The sequence below is a fragment of the Mesoplodon densirostris genome, chromosome 1 (genome assembly GCF_025265405.1).
Source record: "Mesoplodon densirostris isolate mMesDen1 chromosome 1, mMesDen1 primary haplotype, whole genome shotgun sequence".
Taxonomy (NCBI): domain Eukaryota; kingdom Metazoa; phylum Chordata; class Mammalia; order Artiodactyla; family Ziphiidae; genus Mesoplodon; species Mesoplodon densirostris.
In genome coordinates this window covers 178,347,608-178,371,826 of record NC_082661.1, presented here as the reverse complement: position 1 = coordinate 178,371,826, position 24,219 = coordinate 178,347,608, and positions in this window count along the sequence as shown.

The following is a 24,219-nucleotide window of genomic DNA, read 5'->3' as shown; positions in this document are numbered from 1 at the left end:
CTCCCACGCCCCCTTATCATGTCCATTGTGCAAATGCAGAAACCAACCATGGCTCAGCCAGGCAGAGGGGCACCAGGTCTGTGTGCCCCCAAGCCCGCACTCATGGCTGTAACATGAACCACTGTGCCGCAGAGTCACCCGGGACCAGCCGGGGGTTATCGCCATCACGGTCGGCAGACAGACCGTTGCTGGGATGTGCACACACCCGTGTTCCTGCCGCCCCTCCTGCCAGCTCATCCGGCAGCTCTGGTCCCTGGGGCTCGATGCCACGTCATCTGTCGCTCCATTATCCTAAGCGGCCTCCCCGATCCCATTACTTCACTGCTGTTATTATTTATTCATCAACGGAGCCCTCAGCCTGCGGATGGGCACTTACCTTGATGTGCCTGACAGCGGGTCAGGAGCCCCACTAAGGGCGTATTAATCACCAGCAGCGCCGGCAGGGAGCCTGCTTCCCCGGAGACAAGAGATCATGTTGCAGACACAGAGGGGTCTGTCAGCACGTCCATTTTCCCATGGAGGAATCCACCGCCTGGTGTTTTGGAGCTGGATGAGCCTCAGAGAGCATCTGTGGAGGCAGGGAGACTGAGGCTCAGAGAGAGGAGGGCATTCCCCAAGACCCTACACCTCACTGAAATGTTAACTGCAACTCTCTCCATATACAAATGCACAGTGATTATAACTCCATTTACAGGTGAAGGCCTTTACAGTTTCAATCTATTCTCCTATTGGATGCTAATAATAATCCCTTGAGATCAATAAGGGCTTTTAATCAGATAGATAGATCGATAGATAGATAGAGATGATAGCTGTAGAGATGACATAGATATAGAAACTGAAGCTCACAGAAATTAAGTGACCTGCTGAATGTCACTGAAAGCTAAGACTGAGACCCAGGTATCCAGGACCTGGCTTCAGCCAAGAAATGCAGGATGTGTACCTTGGTCCTTCTCTTTCCTTCTGATCCTCTGTGAACAAAAGAAGTCTTTGATTGTCTGGAATAGAATCCCCTCGGGAGCTGGGTCTTGCCTCACCCTGGGAGGCTACAAAGGGGTTTCTGCCCGGCCTTGCCCTGCCCACTGCTGGGCTCTTGGCCTGTCACCTCCAAGCTCTCGGGAGGAGGTGGCTCATGGGCCACCGGATGGACACCTGCTGGACACACTGGTGTGGCTGGAACTGGAGATGACTCTGCCTTTCACCAGGAAGCAGATACAGACGGCATGTGATACTAAAGACAGAGCTGCCTTGGAGTGTGCAGCATCCAGGAGCCATGCCAACATCAGCGAGCTCTGGGTCCCCTCAGACTTTCAAGGAAGTCTCCTCTGAGCTCCTGATCACAGGACTCTTGCCCCACCTGAGCCCCTCTATCCCTGACTGAGAGTCCGGTGAAGTGACAGATGGAGATCGCCTCATGTCAGCCCATGCCCCTGCTCTAAAGCATTCCATGGCTCCCCATTGCCCTCTGAAAAAGGGGTGGCAGGATCCTGGTAGGTTGAGGCCAGCTTCTGTCACTCCTTTTCACATATAGTGAAGGAAATCTGGTATTGAGGAGCTCCTGGGCCTAGAACATTCTTTGAAGAGTCTTTTTTTTAAAATATGCATTTTGTGGGAGATGAAACTGAGGCTTAGAGAGGAAAGATAACTGACTTAAGGCCAGGCTGCTAGGAAGTGTCAGATACAGGAGTCACACTCATGCACTCGGGCCCAGACCCCAAGCTCTTTACCCAGCTGAAGGAAGGTGTGTGGGAGAAAGGACAGCTACATCCGGGGTGGCTCCAAGGGCAAAGCTAAGAGCACAGGATGGAAGTGACAAGGAGCTGATTTAGCTTAAGCTAAATAAGACCTCCCATACTGCCTGGGTGTTCAGGATAAAAAGAGCTGCTTGCCAGGGAGGTGAAAAGGAGCTCCCCATCACAGGAGGTATGCAAGTGAGTAACTGCCAGCCATCTGCCGAAGTGTCATGCAAAGCCTCTGCCCTAGCATCAGTAGATGGCTTGTCCAAAGCCAGCCAGAGAGTTTATTGGGTGATATTCACTTGGAAGCAGTCCAGCTGACCAGTCTGGTTTCTGGAATCACCCCACCCACCACTGGGCCCAGAGTTCCCACCATCTGCTCGTTCATTTGTGCATTCCTTACTCAACAAATAGCCAGCACACACCGGAACTCCCTTATCAGACCTGGGGGAGGAGATTGCTCTGGACACGGCTCCCCTCCCACTCCAGCCATTGGCATCCCTCCCTTCCCCCAAAGGCGGCCAGCACCACCCACCAACTCGATGAATGCCAGCTGAGCAGCAACAGAAGATTCAACGTGGGGCTGGGATGTGGGGGACACAGCCCTGATGCAAGGAAGTTGCAGTCCAGCTGGGAGGGGGCGGGAAAGGGGAAATGACTGGGGAGTCCCTGGATACCAGTTGCCTTGCTTTAAAGCCAGCTCACCACCATGAGAAGAGTGCCAACAGTAGCAACCAGCACTCACTGTACCCCTCCCATGTGCTACAAGTCACCGCACAGCCACATTGCAACAACCCAGGAAGTGGGGGGGGGGGCTATTATTAGTCCCATTTTATAGACGAGAAAACTGAGGCTGTCACTGGCCCAAATCAGTTCCTAAGGAGTGGAGCTAGGATCCATCACCAGGCTGTTGGAGTGCAGAGCCTGAGCCCCTAGCCTAGCAGGCAGAGTGAGTATGGGGGCAGGCAGGAGATAAAACCAAGGTTGCAGGTGCCCAAGGAGGCCAAGTCTCCGTGAGGCCAGGGCTCAGGGTCTCCTAGAGGAAGGGGGCCTAAGCAGGACTTCCAGAACCTTCGGAGGCACAGTGCAGACCATGAAACCAGCACCCACTCTGGAGGCAGCCAGACCAGCATTGTTCTTGCCCTTTACTTGCTGTGTGAGCTCAGTCGAATCACTTCACCTCTCTGGGCCTTAGGTTTGTCCTCAGAAAAACGGGGCCAATAATGCCCACCTCCTAGTTACTGTGAGGGCGAAATGAGACTAAATGACAGTTTCATGGCTCCAGGAGAGATAGGAAAGGTGTGCCTCCCATTTCAGGCCATGGTCCCCACACAGGGGTTTTCGTCCTCTTTGTGGTCCCATTTCCTACCGAGTTGAGGGCCTGGGCCCAGGCTGGGCTCAGTGGCTGTGCTTAGGGGACAGGGCAGGGAGCCAGTGGTGCATCTGGATGATTTTTCCTGCAGCAAGTTATTTTCTGCTGATCTAGGTCAGCCTAGCCAGGGGGCAGCGTGAGCTGACTTTCAGTCCAGCAGCAAAGAGCAGGTAGCATGGCCCATCGTGGGACTAAGGTCCTGGCTTGAAACTGCATCCTGGCTCTTGGTTGCCCAGAGAGGCGAGGTCCAGCCAGGACCCTGAGATCATGGTCTCAAAGCTAAGGACAGAGCCTTTGGGGCTCCTGACTCCTGGTGGCCCCAATCCCAGGGCTCTGACCCAGGCTTGCTGTGTGGACTTGATGAGTCCCTTCTCCTCCCGGGGCCTTCAGCATCCGATTGCCATCATGGTGAAGGCTGAGGAAGGCGAGGGGTGATGGAGATGTGCATAGGGTAGACCCCCAGGAACTCAGCCCAACCCCCAAGCCCATCCCGCCCACCCGCCCCCGGCAGCTGTGTGCTACTGAGCAAGTCACTTAATCTCCCTGAGAATTAGTTCTACCCACGACATGGGGATAGGATCTGCTTTGTCTTCTTCTCTGAGCTATTGTGGGGCTCAAATAAAGGGAAAAGGTCAGCTTTACTTGGAGCTCCTCAGCTGGATCCAGTCCGGGAGACAGGGGTGAGCTGGATGTGGCTCCTGGTCTCATGGGGTTTGCTCTGGGTACGGATGGTGGAGCCACACTTTCGATGGGGGCTCTGGGGACCAGGGTGGGGATGTTGGTGGGGGAAGATTTATCTAAATGAGAGTATCAGGGAAAGCTTCCTGGAAGAGACATGAGCAGGATGGTGGGCAAGGTCATGGTCAGGCATGTGCAGAGCTGGCAGGGAGGCAAATAGGAACAGCAGGATCCACAGAGTATCAGCACTGGGGCTACACAATTTTGACCCCCAAACCAGCAAGCAACCCAACAAAGCAAAGCTGTCCCTACCCTCTTGGAGCCGGCAGTGTGACAGGGGAGACAGACATTAATGAAATGCTCATCAACATTGTAGTTTTATCTGAGGGGGCAGCGGGGGACTGTTTTTAAGGGCGTAACAATGACCTCTGAGAGTTTCCTACATGCCAGGCACCGTGCCAAGCACTCTGTATGTATTACCTTGTTTAGTCTTGACTATGGCAAACACTGTCGGTGTCCATGGAAGAGGAAACTGAAGACCAGAGAGGTGAAGTAACGTGCCTGAGGCAGCACAGCTGGCAGGCAGCAGAGCAGGATTGGAACCCAGGCTGTCTGACTCCAGAACCCCTGCTTACTGTAATCACTAAGCTACTGTGCCTCTCATGTGCTTAATATGGCTGATCTCTCCCCTGTGTTTCTGGTTTCCCCTTCCCTCCCCCTCTTTGACCACCAGGATGATGCAACAGAACAAAGTCAATTCCTGAACCACTTGGGGCAGAAGGAGCAGATTACAGGTGTAGCTGGAGACCTTTGCTAGATGGCGCCCCACCTTCTCCCCAGACTCCAAGAGTCTCCACGCCTGGCAAGGAGGAGGGGAGGAGAGTGAAAGGGCAAGACAGGAATTGCTGGGTCCCCGAGGACAGGTCCTGCTGCTGCTTCCCTGCCTCTCCTACCCCCACTTCGTGTGAGAACTCCCAGGCCAGAGAGGATCTGTGCCTGCCCTTCCCCCTAGCCACCTGGTGGGACCCCCAAGTTTCCCTCTGCCTGGCATCACATGGAGCAGAAGAAATGTCTGTGTGGAGTCTCCAGGGCAGCGTGGGAAGTGGCAGGGGGCCTGGAAGGGCCATGGGCTCAGGCTGTTGTGATGCAATGACCATGGTAGGGGTGGCAGAGGCTGAGATGGCACTGGGATGAGGACGTGAGACGTGGACAGACGACAGTCCTTCCCTGACACTGAAGCACTGGGGGATCCACTCTCCATTCCCCCACACCCAGCCCCTCCCTGGATTGTGACAGAATGCTAGGGCAAGCAGAAGGACCCTGAACTGCTGCATATTACGTTTCAGATTCCTGGCAGAATGGGGGCTTAGAGTTGAAATTAGGCTTAGTTACAGAAAACTACAGTCACCTTTTTTGTGCCCCTGATTTTACTGACTCAGAATCACTGTAAAAGAGACATATGGGCCACCATAAATTTGACCTCAATGGGGAAGTCAGGCAAAGCTTCCTGGAGGAAATGCTTCTTGGGCTGAGTTCTGAAGGAAGAGTAGGAAAAAGGGGTGGAGAGAAGATCATTCCAGGTGAGGGGGAACAGCATGTGCAAAGGCCCTGTGGCAGATGGGAGCTTGGTGGAAGGGAGGGAATAATAAGGTGCAAACTTCCTATTTATCCTACCACAAGCCCGGACTCAGCCAGTGCAGCTCCTGGCCGTTAATGTTGAGATCCAGGGGAGTGGGACTCTCAAAACCCTCCTGTCCATGGTCTTTCATGTACTCAGACTTTGTTTTTGCCAACTCTGGCATTCCTGACACCTGCACCAGACTCAGAACATAAAGCAGCAGGGGAGGAGTCCCAGGGGCATCCTTACTGTCCTGCTCAGGAAGCCGAGGCCAGAGAAGGCAAGTCAGTTGCCAAAGGCAACCCAGCCCACCACCACAGAACAACTCCTCCACAGAGCTGAAGCTCTGGCCTAGAGGGACAAGCCTCCTGCCACCAGGGAAGAGGACAGGACCCGGCTGTTCCCCAGCCCTTTCCCAGGCCTGAGAAGCTTCTAGTGGTCAGAGTCAGGAGGATAGGGTGGCAGTGACCCTGCGGAGATGTGGGCCAGCCAGAGTTCACAGCCACCCAGCTGTGCTGGTCACAGCCCCACAACCACACGATGCCCACTTCAATAGCCAAGAGTGCTGAAAGGGAAGGGCAACCCAGCTGAGTCTGATGCTAGATCCTCCACCAGAACCCCAGCCTGGCCCTGGACTCCATGGGTCCCAGCAGACTCTGGTCCTCTGGGGTTATGGAGGGCAGTGAAACGCTCAAGGTCAGCAGGAAAGCTAGAAGCTCAGAAGCCCAGACCACCAGAACGGCTCCACCTGTGTGAGAAGAGTCAGCCTTACCTCCTCTACCAGCGCCTCTGCCCTCCTGGGGCCTCGGGTAGCAGGTGGTCCGGCCCAGGGGAGAGGAGAGAGGGTGGGGACCCAAGCATCAGCCCCCTGGGCTTGCCAGCTAATTATGCATTAGGAGCTAATATTAATAAAGGCTCCAGGAAAGGGAAAAGATCTCATCACCAGGTTATTGCACATGAGGGAAATATCAGGCCCCCAAACTGTCTCCATCCCTCGCCCTTCATCTCTAAGCAATCTGCTGCTTTTATTAACTGACTGGATTTTCCCAGGCTGAGGGTAGCGGGGGGGGGGGGGTGGTGGTGCAGGGGGAGGGTTGCAGGGGGAGGAGGTACAGGGAGAGGTAAAGCAGGGCGATTTGGAACAGACTTTGGGAAGATGGAAACGCACACAGGACAGATGCCTTCCACCACTGCTTCCTTGATGCCATCCACCAGCACAGCCCAAGAGCATCCCCGGGGATGGAGCCCACAGCTCTGCCCAGCCCCGGCTCCATCCTGCTGCCTCCTCCACCGCTCTTCCTCTCTCCCTCCTCCCTCCCCTCTCAGCGCCCACCCCCCCCCCTTCTTTCTCATTTCTTCCTCCTCCAAGAACCACAGTCTGAGTTTCCTTCCCACCTGGATCCCACCCCAGTGGCTCCAATTCCTTGAGTTACTTAAAGTGACGCTGAGGTTCAACTTCTAGGACTTTTTCCAATAAATGAACCGAGTAAAAGCCATATTGGAAGAAATCTAAATCTCCATCAAGAGAGGTTTGTTTGCTAAATTACAGTACAACCATACACTGGAACACTCTATATGTAACGAATAAGGAATAATCTACAAGGTACATTGTTGAGAGAAAAAAAATCAAGGTGCAGAATGCATGCATAGCCTGCTGCCTTCTGTGTTCAAATACACACACATCCCTATATATACATAGAATAGGACTTAATTCAGTTGAAGTTTGTTATGGAGACAATGTTTGGAGGAAATGCTTGAGGTGGTGTCTGTTACATGGTAAATGCTCCATTCGTGTTTGCTGTTGCTGACATTGGACAACTGACCCCAAAGTTCCTTCCCATTCTGCCTTGATGCCTTTCTGAAAAGGGCATTTTCACGGACAACCCTTGAGAAGGTTGTGGGTTGTAAGTGAGATGAGACCAGTAGAGGTTTCAGGGGGGCTGTAGGAGGGCGTAGGCTGGTAATGCCCCTCAGCGCTCCAGTTGCAGCCCTGGATGGTGCCCAGTGGTCCCAGGGCCTCAGGAGGCAGACACGGGAACCAGCACAGGACCTGGTGCAGAGGAGGTGTTTTCAGCAAAAGGAGGGAATACTGTGCATGCTGCTTCTTACAAACTATTTTTACACCAATGCAAATGGAGGCTTGTCAGGCTGTGTGACTCATCTCAGACTCACCCTGAACCTGGTAGGGGCTGTGGGTTCTAGACTAAAAGAGGCCTTCATCTGGCTCTGTCTCCTGGAGTCCTTGCTATATATATATAAATGAGCCAAAGATGACCTCCGTGGATTGGCCCCTAGGTTATTTATCTCTTCGCTGCAGGCCAAGACCTGCTAGCTCAAAAGACTGCCAGTGCTGATCTCAAATTGTTACACATCCAGCAGTTAAAAAAATAGCCCAAGTGAGCAGATTTTTATCGATTTAGGCCCTGCCTAACTAGCTTTGCCTACCCCACAAAACCTCCTCCACAGCTGCTGGCCATTGATAGAACAGAGTTCTCTGACCCAGAGAGTCCCTGTCTTGCTACAGAGTGACAGCACCTAGACACCAGAAGCCCTCCCTCCTGTCCCCCTTTCTCCCCAGGAGTTCCCTCGTCCTCTTCGCCTCTGGATGGGGGTCCCCTTGCCACAAACTTTGGATGGTCTCATGCTGTGAAGGGTTTCCCTTCTCTTGCAACCCTGTTCAAGTACCATTCAATAAAGCTTGTGTTACTGCTCTTCATGGTTATGCAATTGTGATGCTTAATTTTATGTGTCAACTTGACTAGGCTAAGAGACGTTCAGATAGCCAGTAAAACAGTGTTTCTGGGGCATCCTTGAGGGTGTTTACAGAGGAGCTTAACATTTGAATCAGGAGACTGCGTAAAGAAGATCACCCTCACCAATGTGGGCAGACATCATCCTATCTTTTGAGGGCCCAAATAGAACAAAAGGTGGAGAAAGTGTGAATTTTGTCTCTTTCTTCTTGAGCTGGGACATCCATCTTTCCTGCCCTTGGACATCAGAGTTCCTGGTTCTCAGGCCTTCGGACTTGGGGACTTTCACCAGCAGTCCCCCTTTGCAGGCCTCCGAGCTCTGACTGAATTGTGCCACCAACTCTCCTGGTTTTCTAATTTTCAGGCAGTAGATTGTAGGACTTCTCGGCCTCCATAACCACATGAGCCAATTCCTATAATAACTCTCTTTTTATATCTATATCTATATCTATATCCTACTGTTTCTGTTTCTCTGGAGAACCCCGACAAATACAGTCTTTTCCCCTTATTAGCCCCCAAGTCCCTCAAACTCCCATCAGTCCCTCTGCCTGAGGTCAGTCTGGAGCCAGGAAAATCCAGACACTCCTCCTCCCAAGCTGCCTGGGCTGCCAAGACAGAGGAGAAGGGAAGAGAAGAGACAGAGGGGGTAAATGACACATCCCAGATACCTGTCCTCAGGGAAACATGGCCCCAGTGTGGGAAGCAGCAGCTACTGAAGAGGCTCTGCTATTCTGCTCCCTGGGGAAGACGGAGGCGGGGCAAAGAGAGGAGGAGAAGGCTGTGGGCACAGGGAGAGGATAAACCGCATGCCGCGCGGCGTGGCCAAAAATTTAAAAAAATTAAAAAATAAAAAAATTTAAAATAAAATGAAGGGCAAAAGAATATATATTGCAGGAGAATATGTGCAGAGTGATCTCACTGATATAAAGAACCAAAGCAGACCAATTAAACATGATGGTTCAGGTGAAACCACAAAGAAGGGCAGGAGCAGACTGGCGACCTCTGGTGGGGGGAGGGGAGAGCAGCTGGGGAGGAGGATGTAGGGACCATGTAAGGCAGGGATTCTCATACGTTGATGTGCACACGGGATCCCCCTGGAGTCTTGTTAACAAGCAGATACTCATTCAGAGGGTTTCTGGTGGGGGCTGAGGGGCTGCATTTCCTACAAGCCCCCAGGTGAGGCGGATGCTGCAGGGCCGGACCACACTTCAGGTAGTGAAGCCAAGCCAAGTAACCATGATGGTCCAGCCCAGGGTCACTCGACCCTGTCAAAACATCAGACTCACTCAGGAGTGTCTCCAAAGCACTGATGTAAGTTGGTGCATCCATTATTGAAAACAGCATGGAGGTTTCTCAAAACACTAAAAATAGAGCTACCGTATGATTCAGCAATCCCACTTCTGGTTATATATCCAGAGGAAATAATATCAAGATCTCCAAGAGGTATCTGCACTCCCATGTTCACTGCAATATTAGCACAATAATACTGTGAATATGGAAATATTCCATATTCAGTATGGAAATAACCAAAGTGTCTATTGACAGGTAAATGCATAAAGAAGATGTGATCTATATCTGTATCTATATGGTGGAATATTATTCAGCCTTAAAAAGAAGGAAATCCTGCCATTTGAGACAACAGGGGTGAACCTGAAGGACATTATACGAAGTAAAATAAACCAGACACAGAAAGACAAATAATGCATGGTCTCATTTATATGTGGAATCTAAAAAAGTCCAACTCATAGAAACAGAGAGTAGTTTCTAGTTGGTGGTTTCCAGAGGTGCAGGGGAAGGGAGGGGGGAATGGGGAGATATTTGTCAAAGGGTACAAAGTTCAGTCATGCAGGATGGATAAGTTCTGAAGATCTAATGTACTACATGGTGACTATAATTAGTAATACTGTATTGTATACTTGAAATTTGCTTAGAGAGTGGATCTTAAGTGTTCTCACCAAACACACACAAATGGTAACTGTTAGGTGATAGAGATGTTAATTGGATTGATTATGGTAATATTTCACAATGTATATGAATCATCGTGTCGTACACCTTAAATATATACAATTCTTATTTGTCAATTATATCAAAATAAAGCTGGGAAAAAAACAGTGATACCAAGCCAGTTAACTGAGCATCTCTGGGGGTGCAGCTAAGGCATGGACATTTGTCAAAAGCTCCCCTGGTAGTTATGTTGTGCAGCAGGTGGAGGGCCACTGTTCCAGCCCTGGAGCTAAGGGGTGGCACACCGATGTCCATTTCATTTTCATTCTTTCAGTTTTCGTGTATGTTATCTATATTCCTTTGTGTGTATGAAGCATACAGAAAATAAAAAATAAAATTTAAAAGGAGTGTGAGGTGAAAAAGCTGAGCTGGGAGATAAGGAGTCAGGGAGGAGAAAGAGCAAAGAACCCAAAAGGATTCCTAAAAATGCTCTCCCCCATCAGCCATGAAGCCTGTCAGCCCACTGGGCCTGTCAGTCAGCACAGCAGGCTGTGGCCGTGTTGATGGTTAGCCAGCTGTCGGTTCCAGGGTCAGCCAAGCAGCAGCACAATTGTCAAGCAGTGGGTCGGTCCATCAAGCTAGCAAGTCGGGCTGACTATCACTGAGTGGGCCTGTCTGCTTTACAGTCAGCCAGCAAATTGGGCTGTTAGTATGGTGGTCAGTCTGGCAATATTTTAGTCACTGCTGTCAGGCAGTCCATTAATTATGACTAGGTCAACCCTACTGTCAATCAGTGGGTCTGCTGCCTATTGCTGTGAGGGTTAGTGTGAAAGGCCCGCTGGGACATGGAGTGGCCAGGCATCAGAATGTCGACTGGTAGTCAGTCAGGTAGCTGGTCAGTCATAATGTCAATGAGTGAGAGTGTGAGTCAGTCATAAGACAGCCGGTGATAAGACGGTCAGCCCGGCAATCAGTGTGTCAGATGGACATTCTCTGTCAGCCAGTTAGCTGGGGAGACAAGGCTTAGTCGGGGAATCCCCAAGTCTGTCAGGCAGAATAGTCGGGTGGTAAGTTTATTAGTGCAGAGCCAGTGAGACGGGCAGTGAGGCAGCCCATGAGCCTGTCAGATGCTGTATCAGTCAGTGAGTCCATGAGACAGTCTTCCGTCAGTCAATCCATACATGTGTCATCCATTCACTATCAGCCAACCCTCGAGTCTGTCTGTCGGACGCTCACTGTGTCTGTCCGTCACTGCCTGTGTTGGTGGGTCAGTGGGCCGGGTGACTGCGGTCAGGCGGTCAGCCAGCCAGGCCACCGTGGGACAGCTGCACCTCTCCGCCCTGAGCCTGCTCCACTAAAGGCCACACAGGCTTGGGGAGAACTCCGAGGCTCTGCCCAAAGGTGAGGTTCTGTTACTATTATTATCTGAGAAAACTCCCAAGGCTCCAGAAAGTGGAAAAGGCCGTCAGTTGACTGCTCTCCCCTTCCCTCTCCCCTCCTCTCTCTCCATTAATGAGGTTCCTGCCACAGAGAAGGGGCACTTTACCCGGAGGCCGGAATTGGAGGAGGGGGCACGTGGTTGGTGAGTTGTTTCAGTCAGCCCTAGGCCTGCTGCTCAGTCATCCCTGCTTTGATTGCTGGATGGGGGGTGGGAGTTGTGAGAGGGTGTGTCCTGACCAGGAGCTCCTTCCCCTGGCCTGGCCCTGCCCTTCCCCTGGGGACTCCACATCCTCCCACCCAGACCCAGGGGTCTGCTGTCCCCTCTGGACAAGCAGGGAGGGGCAGGGGCAAGTAGCTACTCTAGCCCTGAGGTAACACAGATTTCATGTCAGCTCTTGCTCTCATCTGCTATGACTCAAAAAGAAAAGAAAAAATATCGTTGTTGAATCTATGTTTCACTTCCATGGAAGTTCCATTTTACATCGTCTCAGGTAACCCTCACAGCCATCCAGCACGGCAGCGTTATCCCTTTATAGGTGCGGGCAAGAGGCTGGGAGAAATGAGCATTGACCTGAGGTCAGTTCTGACCAGGTGTGTCTGACTCCAGAGTCCACACTCTTCCCTTTGCCAGGCCACCTCTCTGGGGCTGGCTGGGGTCTCTCTGCTCCAGGTTTCCCTCTCCCCTTTTCCCCATGGGGCTGGAGGGGAGATTTCTCTGTCTCTCGTGATTTTTTGCTCTCTACTAGAAAATAACTCTGTTCTGGATTGGTACGTGGGACCCGCTATGTTTGGGGCCAGAATGGGAGAGACTGTAGAGGTTGGAGAGCAGCATTCCTCAGCTGTGGGTCGGCAGTGCTTGGCCCACTCTTTTATATACTTCTAAATTTGTGGAGCTAGAAGGGAGCCTGAAGCTTACCTGGTCTGCATCTAGTCTCACTGGAGGCAGAATCCCTCCTGCAGCCAAGCAGTCAGCATCTGATCTGTGCTTACACATTCCCGGTGACTGGGAGCTCACTACCTAAGGAGGCTTTTCTATTGTGGGACAGCATTGGTCCCTGGAAAGTCCCTCCATGTCTTAAGCCCAAATCTTTAGGTCTCAGTTCTTCATTCTGGTGCTGCCCAGACCAACCCTCATGCTTCTCAAGAGGGCTGTCCCTGCTACCCAGACTTGGAGAAAGACCATGGAATTCCCTCCTTGTTCAAGGCTTCAATTCTTTGCAAGAGAAAGGGGCAGAATGCTGGAAAACTGTGGAAAGTGCAATGCTCTTGGGGCAGTGCAGTAGACTGATGGCGTCAATGGCCTGAATTTGTCATGCCTTGCTGTAACTACAGCTTTAAGTAGTGCTCTCCAACAGTGACCTGCTCTGGCCAGTGGGGTAGTAACCAACTTGACACAAGCCGAGGCCAGTTAAAATGCTCATTCGGCCCTGCTTCTTCTCTTGGACTCCTGCCACCTCCATGAGAACAAATCCAGGCCAGCCAGCAAGACGGATACAAGAGATACACAGGGCAGAGCCCAGGTGTCTGGGCTGAGGTTGCCCTACAGCAGCAGCCCAAGTGGATCCTCGCCACAGACTGAGCCCAGCCACGTTGGTCAAGCTTAGCTCAGATCAGCTAAACTCAGAGACTCATGACACCCAGAGACTCATGAGAAATAACAGTTCTTATTTTAAGCTACTAAATGTTGGGCTGGTTTGTTACATAGCAATAGCTAACTAAGAGAGTCAGCCAGCCAACACTGCTCAAGTTGCAATCCTGCCTCACCCACCCTTTCCTGGCAGTGTGTCCTCAAATAAAGTTTATCATCTCTGTCAGTCTCAGTGTTCTCATCTGTTAAGTGGGCTACTAAGCCTGCTCTTCCTCCTTCAAAGGAGATAGCCAAAGAGATCAAAGATATGGAAGTGCATTGCTAACTATGAAGGGCACAGGGAAGGGACTTGGGCTCAGGAGGGCCTCAGGGGCTGGCCTGGATGGGCTGGTGTCCCTACAGCGGTCTGTCAGAGCTCGGCGAAACAGAGGGCACTGTGTTATATTAACCCAGCTCATCTCCCTGGTCAGAAGCAAGCCTGGCAGGCTGAGTGATGGGGCCGACTGGAGACTTATTTACAAACACAGCCCTTTCGCCTTCACTTCCTGGGTAAGCCCTGTTGGCGGCAAATAAATGAGAATCAATAGGCCAGTTATTAAACCGTAAATATCCCTCCCCTTGGGGTCTTGGGCCAAGAGCTCTGAGACTCTCAGCTGAAGGCAACAGGGCTGGGAGCCCCTTGCTCTGAGCCTTTCGGCTGAGACAGGGCCAAGTGTCCCTCGCATGGGGCCCGCCTCAGCCCCCAGCCCAGCCAGCCACTGCTGAACAGAGGAGAGGCTGCTGCTGGCATTGTGGGCAAGAAGGAGGCCTGACCTGTGCAAAGCCACCTTAAAGGACCCTCTACCCACCACACAACACCTATAGTTTAGAAGGGAGGAGGGCCATATGAGCAAGGACCAAACCCCTCTCCTACCTACGCTGAGACTCAGAAAGGGACGGAGAAATCTTCCATCCCTGTACCTACACAACCTGTGGATGGAGGGACAACTCAGACCCCCAGAGAGAGAGTGACTCATTCAGGGACACATGCCCAGAAAGTGACAGAATCCTGACTCAAAACCAGAGGTGAGGCCTCTGGCCTGTGCCTTTATCTAGGACAGGATGAATTGCCGTGTGGATTAAACTTGGTAGATGGTAACTTTGGGAAGGGCCTAGGTTATGAGGCAGCTAATGGGGTCCAGAGAGGTAGGAGTGGGTAACCCCAGCACTTTCTCAGGAGCCTGAGTGTACCCCATTTGATCATCTGTGCTGGAGGCCAAGTTACCCAGAAAGTGGCTCAGAGAAGTTGGGGGTAGATGAAGGGAAGTAAAGACAGTGTGAGAGGGAAGCAGAGGCTGGTGAACTAGAGAGTTTTGTAGTTCGGTGTAAGCGAGAAGAGGACACACACACACACACACACACACACACACACACACGCACGGCAGTTGGGGGCGCTGGGAGGCTTCCTGCAGTCCTTGACTGTGGGTATCAGGGAAGCTATATGCAGGAGGCTGCATTTGAACTGGGCCATGGAGGATGAGTAGGCCTCATGCTCAGTTACACCCCTTTGTAAATGAGAAGGCAGAGAAGCGTGGTCCAGGAGGCAGGGCCAGAATAAACAAAGGCATCAGTGGTGGTAGTGATGATGATGGTGAGGATGGTGGCAGTGATGATGAAGGTGATAACCATGACGGTGGTGATGGTGATGATGGTAGTTGGCACTTTTAAAAAGACTTTCTGTGTGCCATTGACCCACACTAGGCATTTTACATCCTCCGTGTTATTAAATTTGCACAGCAACCCTACACTCTCTACACCCAAGTCCCTGGCTGCTCTGTGGTTCCAGTCCATTGCCTTGCATTCCATCTGCCTTGTATTCAGTGGTGTGTGCTTCTCCTGCTTCCTGAGGATGGTGGCTGGGTCTCCCTTGTATGAGACAGAGGGGAAGAGCAGAGAGCGCCAGGAACACAGGCCCAGGAGCCAAACAGTGGAGCTCAAGCCTGGGGTCTGCTTCTCGCTAGCTGCCCAACGACGGACAACCTCTCTGGTTTTGTTCTCTTGTTGGTGAAACAGGGGGGATGGTTATAATAATAAAAAGTACTTTCCTTTTAAGGACACTGAGAGGCCTCAACGAGATGATCCGTGAGAAGCCCTTAGAAGAGAGGCTGGCCCATAGCACGTGCTCAGGGTGAGCTGTTATTTTTATCTGCATCCTGCCCGTGACCTTGCTGCATATCAATGCTTGCCAAAGGTGGGTTGCATTGAATGGGAGTGGCCACTAGCATGCTTTCCCCGGCCCAGATCTGAACCTTCTTTCTGTATTTGGAAGATTTCCCACTCCTGGTGGAAGGCAGAGCTTATCTGCTGTTATAGAAGGTGAAAATCCCAGCTTGTCACTTTCCCAGCCTCTCTTGCAGCTCAGGCACAGACCTATTAGCTGAGGTCTGCCAATGAGGTGGGCCACGATGCAATTAAGCAAGACCCTAGGAACACCATTCTGGTGTTGGGTGGGGCCGCACGGCAGCTCCGTGAGCGTCGGGGGTGGCTCAGGCAGTAGGCAGCAAGGCACAGGCCTGTGGGCCTGGACGCAGAGCACCGGGTGACCTCCTGTGCTCTGTGGCAGTGCCCTCCCCAAACTGGCTTGGTGGCATGGTGGTTCAGCCTACAGTCTGGGCACTGTGTCTTCCAGCCCTTCCCAGAGATTCTGTGACGCCCAGTGTCCATTCAGTAGATCCCATCTCTGCTCAGTCGGTGTGTACTTCTTCTGCCTGAAGGTAGAACCCCGACTGTATAGAGAGGAGGCTGGAGTTTCTGTTGGACCTGCTACGCGGCTCAGACACTGGTGAGATCCCGGGCCGGGCCCGAGGTGCTAAGCTGCTGTGCAGGGAAGTGCAGTCAGGACTCACGTCACTGTGTGCAACATCCCAGGCTGCTGGCCTTTGCCTCCAGCACTTCTGGGGGAAGACTCCGTGGAGGGCCGCTCCAGAACACTGGCTACAGGCCCAAGGGAGTCAGGTGCAAGTCCCGCAGAGAGGGGGTAACTTATGATTTAAAATGTCCCATATACAGGGAGGGGGCTGTAGCTCATTCTCACCTGCAGACAGAAAGGCCTCAGGAAAAGTCAGCTGACCTGGAAATGGGATTCCCAGCCAAACTCTGAGCAGGGCCATGTCACCACACAATAGTGATTGGAACTTCTTGCATTTACACTGAGCTCTGTATTCTCACCTCTTTATCTCATTTTTGCCCATCCTACAGAGGGAGAAACAGGAGCTCAGAGCTCACACTGGCTTTCCCAAAGTCCCCAAGCAATGAGTGGTAGAGACTAGTCTCCAATGCAGGCTTTCTAATATCAAAGATGAAAGGGACCTTTGAGGAAACTGAGACCCAGGAGGGAGTGGTCAAGGGAATCCATCACGGGGAGGCAGATTTTGAACTTGCACTAAAAACAAACAAAAAAACAAACAAAAAAACCCCACTTTCTTATGACCTTAGAATGGAATGCCCTGCCATGGGAGTAAATGAGCTCCCCGTTAGTGGAGGTGTGCAAGAAGAAGCAGGGACCACTAGGTGGGGATGTGCTGAGAAACAAGGATTCCCACACTGACAAGGGGGGCTGCTATCTCCTAGGGGCATGTGGTTCACTACAAATTGGGGTGGGGGCTCCTTAAAAGATGCTGGTTCTTTTGTGCTCTCCCTCTGCTTTGAGCCAGTTCAGCCCAAGAGGACTGAGACATGCACAGAGGTTGGCTCTGATGTCACAGGCCATGTGGGAGGTCTCGAGCTGCCTCCAAAGGCAGAGCAGAGACCCCAGAGTCATAAGAGGTCAGTCTCCCTACACACACACACTCACATGTACAGATGGAGAAACTGAGACTCCGAGAGGGGAAGTGAGGGACCCCAAGCTAGCCAGAAGCAGAGACAGGGTGAGAACTGAAGCCTTTGGCATTAAGTCTAGAGTACAGCTTCTCAGAGTGGGGTCCCTGACCAGCAGCCTCAATATCCCCTGGAAACTTATTGAAAAGGCAAATTCTCAGGACCCACTGGCTCCAAAACTCTGGGGGAAGGCCATAGTCTGGGTTTCATCAAGGCTTGCAGGGGATTCTGATCCATGATAAAAGCTTAAAATCACGGACATAATTGCTTTTTGTGTTACAGCATTCACTGACTTGAGACCCATGAGTGGGACATCCTTTCTGTGATGTGCCTGGCCTTATCCCACTTTCTAAGCCATAAAAGGAAATGTGACTCCCCCTGGCTTATAGGCTACACACATTTGATCCACTTGGGGTTAATGTCCCAAGCTCACAGATGTAGAACAACCTGGCAAGGTCACACAGCAGTGTGGTGGCTAATCTGGGTTAGAACTCACAGCTGCCCAATTTTCAGCCTGGGATGGAGTGGACCTCTTGGGCCTGATCCCTCCTGCCCCAACCCACATGACATCATATGGCCCTCACCCCACCTGCACAGAGGACCCTGGGCTTCAGCACTCCCTGGGCTGGGAGCAACAGGCTTTTCTCCAAGAGACCTGGCTGCTCCGGGCAGTGCAGGCTGGACTGCTTTATTTATTGCTGTCATTAATTAGTTTTGTTGGGGATGAAAGACAGGTCCCCGGAGAAGACCAGTGCATTAGAGTCCATTATTCCATCATTGCTCTGGACTCGTCGGCAAAAAGCTCAGCCCCTCTCTGCTGTCAGCCCACTACAATTAATTAGCCCACAGCCCAAGTGGTGGTCTTCCTGCTCCCCCTGGGCAGGGAGGGCTCTGTTCTGGCATCTAGTATCCTCCAGGGTTTCTCTGCCCCAATTCGAATGGGGGGGGCGGGGGCTGGTGACAGCCCTGGGGGTGGGGGATGAGCTACTGCAGTTGCTGGGTGCTGGAGGGAGGTAGGGATTCCCTTACCCAGTGATTCTGCTATGAGTGCATTCCACGATGGGTCAGACACTGGCCTAAGTGCTTTAAACTCATAGTTAATTCTCACAAATGTCTTGTGAGGCATGCTTTAATTTGCCAGATGAAGAAACTGAGGCTCTGCTAAGAGGGAGAGACTGGTTTGAGGACCACAGCACAAAACTGCAGAGCAGGATTTCAACCTGGGTCCGGCTCCTGAGCCCGGGTTTGCCCTTTGCTCACTGGGGCTTCTCAGTGTGGCTCATGAAGCCAGGAGCCCAGCCCCTCCAGAGGGAAAGGAGATTAAGGGCAGGGGAAGTGTGGAATGAAGCAGAGAGGATGGGCTACGTGGTATGCTTGCAAAGGGCTTTCACTGGGCACAGAATCAGAAGCGATGAGTCCACTTCTGACCTGAGTGACCTTGGGCAGGTTCTCAGTTTCCCCTTCAGCGCAAAGATTGGGTCTAATGACATGTGTTCTTCTCTAGAGAGGCAGTATAGCCTAGGAGTTCAGGCAAGGTGAACTTTGGGTGTTACTTATCTCTCTGAGCCTCAATTTCCTCATCTGAAAAGTGGGGATAGCCTCCTGGGAGTGTTGTAAGGATTAAATGAGATAATACATGAAAGGCTTAGCACAGCATCTGACACATCACAAGGGCTTGATCATTATTTACAAAGATGAGAATGATGATCTGAAAGGACTTAGTCTCAGGCCAACTTGCCTTGAGTCTTGATCAAGTTAAACCAGTAATTACAGAATCACTCTATGCTGTGTACACACTGTGGTTTAATCACCTTATGATGAGAAGGCATGGGTAAGGCTCCGGAAGGTTAAGCATCCTCCTGCTTGCTCAGGGCTTGAATGCTAGGCCTGGCTATGCCCCCATCTTACTGTGTAACCTTGAGCAATCTGCCCAAGCTGCTTTCTCCCCTCAAGGCCTCAGTCCTCCCATCTGTAACACGGGCAGGGAGTCGGGTCAAGCAGGGTGCTGCCCCTCGTCTTGTCCCCTCCACTTTGGCAGGAGCTGCCTCTCCTGAAGGCTGTCTCTGGCCCTCAACACGGCTGACTCAAGATTTGCCCAATGGTGGAGGCCAGGCTGCCTGCCTGAGGGTACCAAGAAGTTAATTAAACCCTCAAGAAGCCATTTGTTAAGAGGGGAGCGATGGTATATTCAATACCAGCCAAAGGGTGGTGCAAAGTAATGAGTCTTTCTTTAGCTGTGAATAATGTGTTCTCTCCTGTCGCAGCCCCTCTCCCCCCAACTCTGAAGGATGGTTCTAGGGAAGCTTATGGCTCATCTTAATAGCCTGGAAACTGAGGAGTCCAGTGGACTGGTCTCTCTCCAGGATTGTCACTTTCTACTTGGGCTTCTCTCTGTTTCTCTCCCACTCATGTTCCTCTAACTCTTTTCCAGGAGGGATCTGGGGCCAAGATGATCTCTGTCTCTCTGTCTCTCTCCCCACCTGCTCCGCACTTGTTCCTTCCCTCTCCCCCAGCCTCCGAGGAAAAGCTGAGGGCCACCATGTTGCACAACCCCACCGTATACACTGTATGTGGGAGTCACAGCCCTGCCATGTAGCGCATTCAGAAACAGTTTGGAAGAGGGAAGAAGAAGAGGAAGGGGAGGTGATGGCCTGGCTGCCCCTGAACCCTGAGGGAAGGTGACTGGCCAGGAGACGGGAGGCAGCTCGAGGTCAGCTTGGGCCAGTCTGCTCCAGCTGCTGCTAAAGCCACCCGCTTCCCACATCCACGTGCCCGCCCTGCAGAGGGCAGTCTGCCGTACACTCTAAGACGGGTGTCTGTGGGAGGCGACCCAGCCAGGCACCGAGGGTCTGGCTTTGGGGCCCAGGGCTGGTGTGAATATGGCTGGCTCCCTCAACTACTCTGAGCTTTCTTTCTCCCCAACTTCTGTAAAAGATGGGGCTGGTTCTGGTCCTGCTCCCCAAATGGGCTCTGGGGACAAAGGAGATCTTAACAGGGTCCCTGGGGAGGGTGGAGCAGTACCCATGTCTGCGTCTTTGTCTTGTGCACCCTCACTCCCAGGGGCACCTCGTCTGGGCAGCTGTCCGGGATGGGTCCTCTCCTGGCCCTGTTGCTCATCCTGGGCTGCTGTCTGCCTGTCAGTCTCTCTGTGGGCCCCCCCCCCCCCCGCCCCCAGCTCATTAAAAAATTCTGGCATTCACAGACAGAGATGGCCACAGCTGAGAAGTGGGAGCCCTGGGGCCTCCCCCTCTCCAGGTGGGGCCTGGCTTTGTCTCCCTTTGTGCTGGTACAAAAGGAAGCCAGGCAGGGGAGGGAAGGGGTCTGGGGCCTAGCAGGTGTCTGTCGCTGCCCTGGCAGCCAGCAAGGGGAGTGGTGGGAGGGGCTCGGGCAGCTGTCATTCACCAGCCAAGCTGGGGACAAGGCACCTTGATTAGGCCCCCAAGATAATCGTCGCACACCTGGGCTGGCACCCCAGGCCCCCCCTTGCAGTCGCCCCTTTGTCTGTCTGGGGAGTCTCCCGCTTCAAAGCCCAGATTGCGGCTGATAGATTGGGCTGAAGCCAGGTGCTGAAACCCGAGAGCCTGGTAGAGGACAGCAGTGCAGAGGGGCTTCGGGGATGGGGGTTCCTAGAGCCAGGAGAAGGGGGGCAGCCTGGGTGATGGAAGGCCCAGGTCCCCTACTTCTCCAGGCCACATAGTGACCAGGTGGGCAGGAGCAGAGAGGACCAAGGTGGAGAGAGGAGGGAGAACCACTAGGATGGGTGCATATGTGTGTGTGAGCATGTGAGTTTGCGTGTGTGAGCATAGCTTATAGATGGATATTCACACAGCCAGGGTGGGGTGGGACAGGTGGCTGTTGGATGCCCCCTCAGTCCTCCCCAGCAGTCACTATAGCCCTGGCGGGGTTGCCCATGCACAGTGTCTCTTCTGGAAGGAGCTCTTTGGTTGAGGAGCGTGCTTGGCCCTTGAGGGGAGCAGGACAGATATTTGTGGAGTTGATCGTCCTCAAGCAATGAGGGATGGGAACCAACGGATAAATACCTGGGCACCCTTACCCCTCGAGAAGGACAGCAGTTCTGAGGTATGTGCTACCCAGTCTTCCAGAAGAATCTGGGTGGAATCAGGCTCCCAGCACAAACCCATCATGAACACACACTTCATCCCATTTCCTCCCTCCCTGCCTCACCCCTTGCTCCCTCACCAAGTCTCCTGGGATCACCTCCCAAATAAACCACTTGTGCCTAAATTCTTAACTCAGCGTTGCTTGTATGAGTACCAAAATGGAATGAGGCACGTTAGGTCCTGGTGGTGTGCCCTGCATGGGGTGAGGGGCAGCGAAGAGCCAAGAAACAAGCTGCACACTTTTCCTGAGCACAGAGGTTTCATAGCCTACGCCAGGCTCCATCTCCCAGCAGCGGGTGGGGGGATGAGAGCCTCATTTCCTGGGCATGTACTCGGGGCCACATTGAGCTGTGCCTGCCTTGACCAGTGACTGGGCCTGGGGGTGGTGGGAACCCATGGTTGGGGGACTTGGTGTATATCCACATATTAGTGTAGATACCTGTGAATGGGGGTAGATGGGGGTGTGTCTGTATATTGTAAATGTGCGATGTTGCACATGACCCTGTACTCAGGCACGTGTGTGTGTGTACACATGCACACATGTGCCCATATACACTCAGAATCAGGGGGCTTCTGGCTTTGGGAGTCTGGGCAACTGGCCCTGCCCCACTGGCTACCCACCGACCCCAGTGGTGGCCAGCAGCAGGGTAGGGCATGCCACCTCAAGGTGGAGACTGGTCCAGCCTCCAGGGAGGGCATGAATATGGGGTGTTGCAGAGTGCCCATGTTGTCACGTAGCTCCCTATTTTGCCCTCAGTGCCGGTAGGCCAAGCCAGGGTATATTTATCATTGCGTTGATTGGGGACAGCGTCTCTCAAGAGTCCCAGCCCAGGAGCTGCACAGCCAGGGTTGCCAGGACAAGCACAATATCCATCTCTGTGGCTGCCTTTCATGCCCCCACCCTCCACCCCTCGTCTGCATCACTCAGCCACAGAAGACACCCTGATTTCTCTCTAAAAATGAAACAATGATCTTGGCTGTGTGTCGTGGCGGGGGTGGTGGTGGCGGGGGAGGAGGACTTTCTACCCAAGTCAGGGGCTGACAAGTGGCCAGCTTTTTCCAGAGTAAGTGGTCCTCTCCTAGGGCCAGCCTCAGGGGGGTCCCCAGCATCCCTGGGGTTGACTCCTTTATCCTGGGGAGCATCAGATTTAAAATACAAATTTCCACTCTTGTAAGGGCCTGCAGAGGTCAGCCAGGCCCAGCCCTCGTGTCTCATGTGAGGAAGGTGAGGCTCAGAGAGGGAAAGTCACTTCCCCAGGGTCACACAAAGAAGCAGCTGAGGGCAGGATTAGAACGAGAGCTCCTGGATGCTGTATTTGCCTCTCACCACCCAGCTCTGCAGGCGGAATTTCACACTTTTCTGGCCCAGTTGGCCCATCGCTCAGTTTTTCCTATACTTACTGGAAGTTACACAGACAGGCAAACTACCTGCTAATAGTGGGCCCCAAAGCCCCAATAAAGCTCCCATCCACCATCCCAGCCATTCCTGCCAAGCCCTATGTGAAACCAGCAGGGCCTGGCTTAGCAGAATGATGGCACTTTTCAAATAGGCTCAGGTCAGCTCCTGCTGGCCCTCCTGTTCTGGTGTCCCCTCAAAATTCACGTACACCCGACACCTGGGAATGTGTCCACATTTGGAAACAGAGTGTTTGCAGATAAAATCCATTAAAATGAGGTTATCCTGGATTAGAGTGTGTCCTAATCCAATGACTGATGTCTTAAAGAAGAGGGAAATTTGGGTGAAGCACGGACACACAGGGAGACATCATGTGACAGTGGAGGCAGAAATTGGAGTGATGCGGCTATAAGCCAAGGGATGCCAAGGATTGTAGGCAGCCACCAGCAGCTGGAGGAAGCAGAAAAGGATCCTCCATGGAGGCCTTCAAAAGGAGCACTGCCCTGCTAACACCTGGATTTCGGACTTCTGACTTCTAGAACTGTGAGAGAGGACATTTCTGTTGTTCTAAGCCACCAGTCTGCAGTAATTTGTTATGACAGACTCCTCTCTGCACAGCTCCACCCTCTTTCTGCCCTGCACACCATGGTCATTCCCACCCTCCAGCAAGATGAGTTTAAGCCACACTGGCCCTCACCCCAGACTTGATCTCAAGTCCCCTGTCTGCTATTCCCTTTGCCTTAAACACCACTTCTGACCCCTCCCAGACTCGCTGCTTGACCCTCTCACCTTGGGATCCAGAACTGCTGGAGGACCCCACCCTGACAGCTACCTGTATGTCCTGGCTGACCCCTTCTTGTCTGGCTGAGTCACACGAAGGTTCCAAAATGCTGCATCTTCCCCAGCAGCTGCCCTGCTTCATTGGCCTTGCCTGGCCCTGCAGGCTGGGCTGGGAACCACTTGTCTGGACGACCCTGGGTCACACTTGTTCCCAGCTCGTCACATGCAGCATCGTAGCATCATCACAGTCAGTTCATTTGGGATCTCTGCTACTGGATGGAACTCCCTGTGGGCAGAGACCATGCTGTGCTCTCCAGGAAGCTTGTCACGTAAGAGAATGTGCTAATAATCCAGCCCAGCCCTTTTCTTTAGAGATGAAGAAACTGAGGCCCAGAGAGCAGAGGTAACTTGCCCAGAGTCACACAGCCACCTGGGACCAAGGCTAGGGTTCTTCTTGCTATTGAAACAGCATCCAGGAATAGTCCTTTTGGTCCCCCGAGGGACGTGGGAGCCACTTCCTGGGTACCAGAGGACTTCCTGCACTTCAGGCCTTTGTTCCTGATGGAGATCCATGGTGTGCTGGCCAAACTGGGGGCGGGTACCATGGCCCAGGCAGGACCAGAGGCTCATGGGGAGAAGAGTCCTCTCTGGGACAGACAGACTCTGGGATGCTCCCTGGGGTCAGCCTGTATGGCTGCAGGGACTGCCTCTGCCACTACCTCAGTTGCCCCAGGTTCACCCAGACCTGCAGCAGTTTAAGGACACAAAAAAAAGAGCCAAACGGTCATAAGTTCGGATTTCAGCTTGGACATATCACAGTCTCTCTGAACTTAGTTTCCCCAGCTATCCATGATGGCGATTAAATGAGGCACCCAGAGAGCCAGAAACCTACAGGTTCATTCACATCCATTTTCTTCCCTTTCTTGTACAGCAGCCCCGCCCTC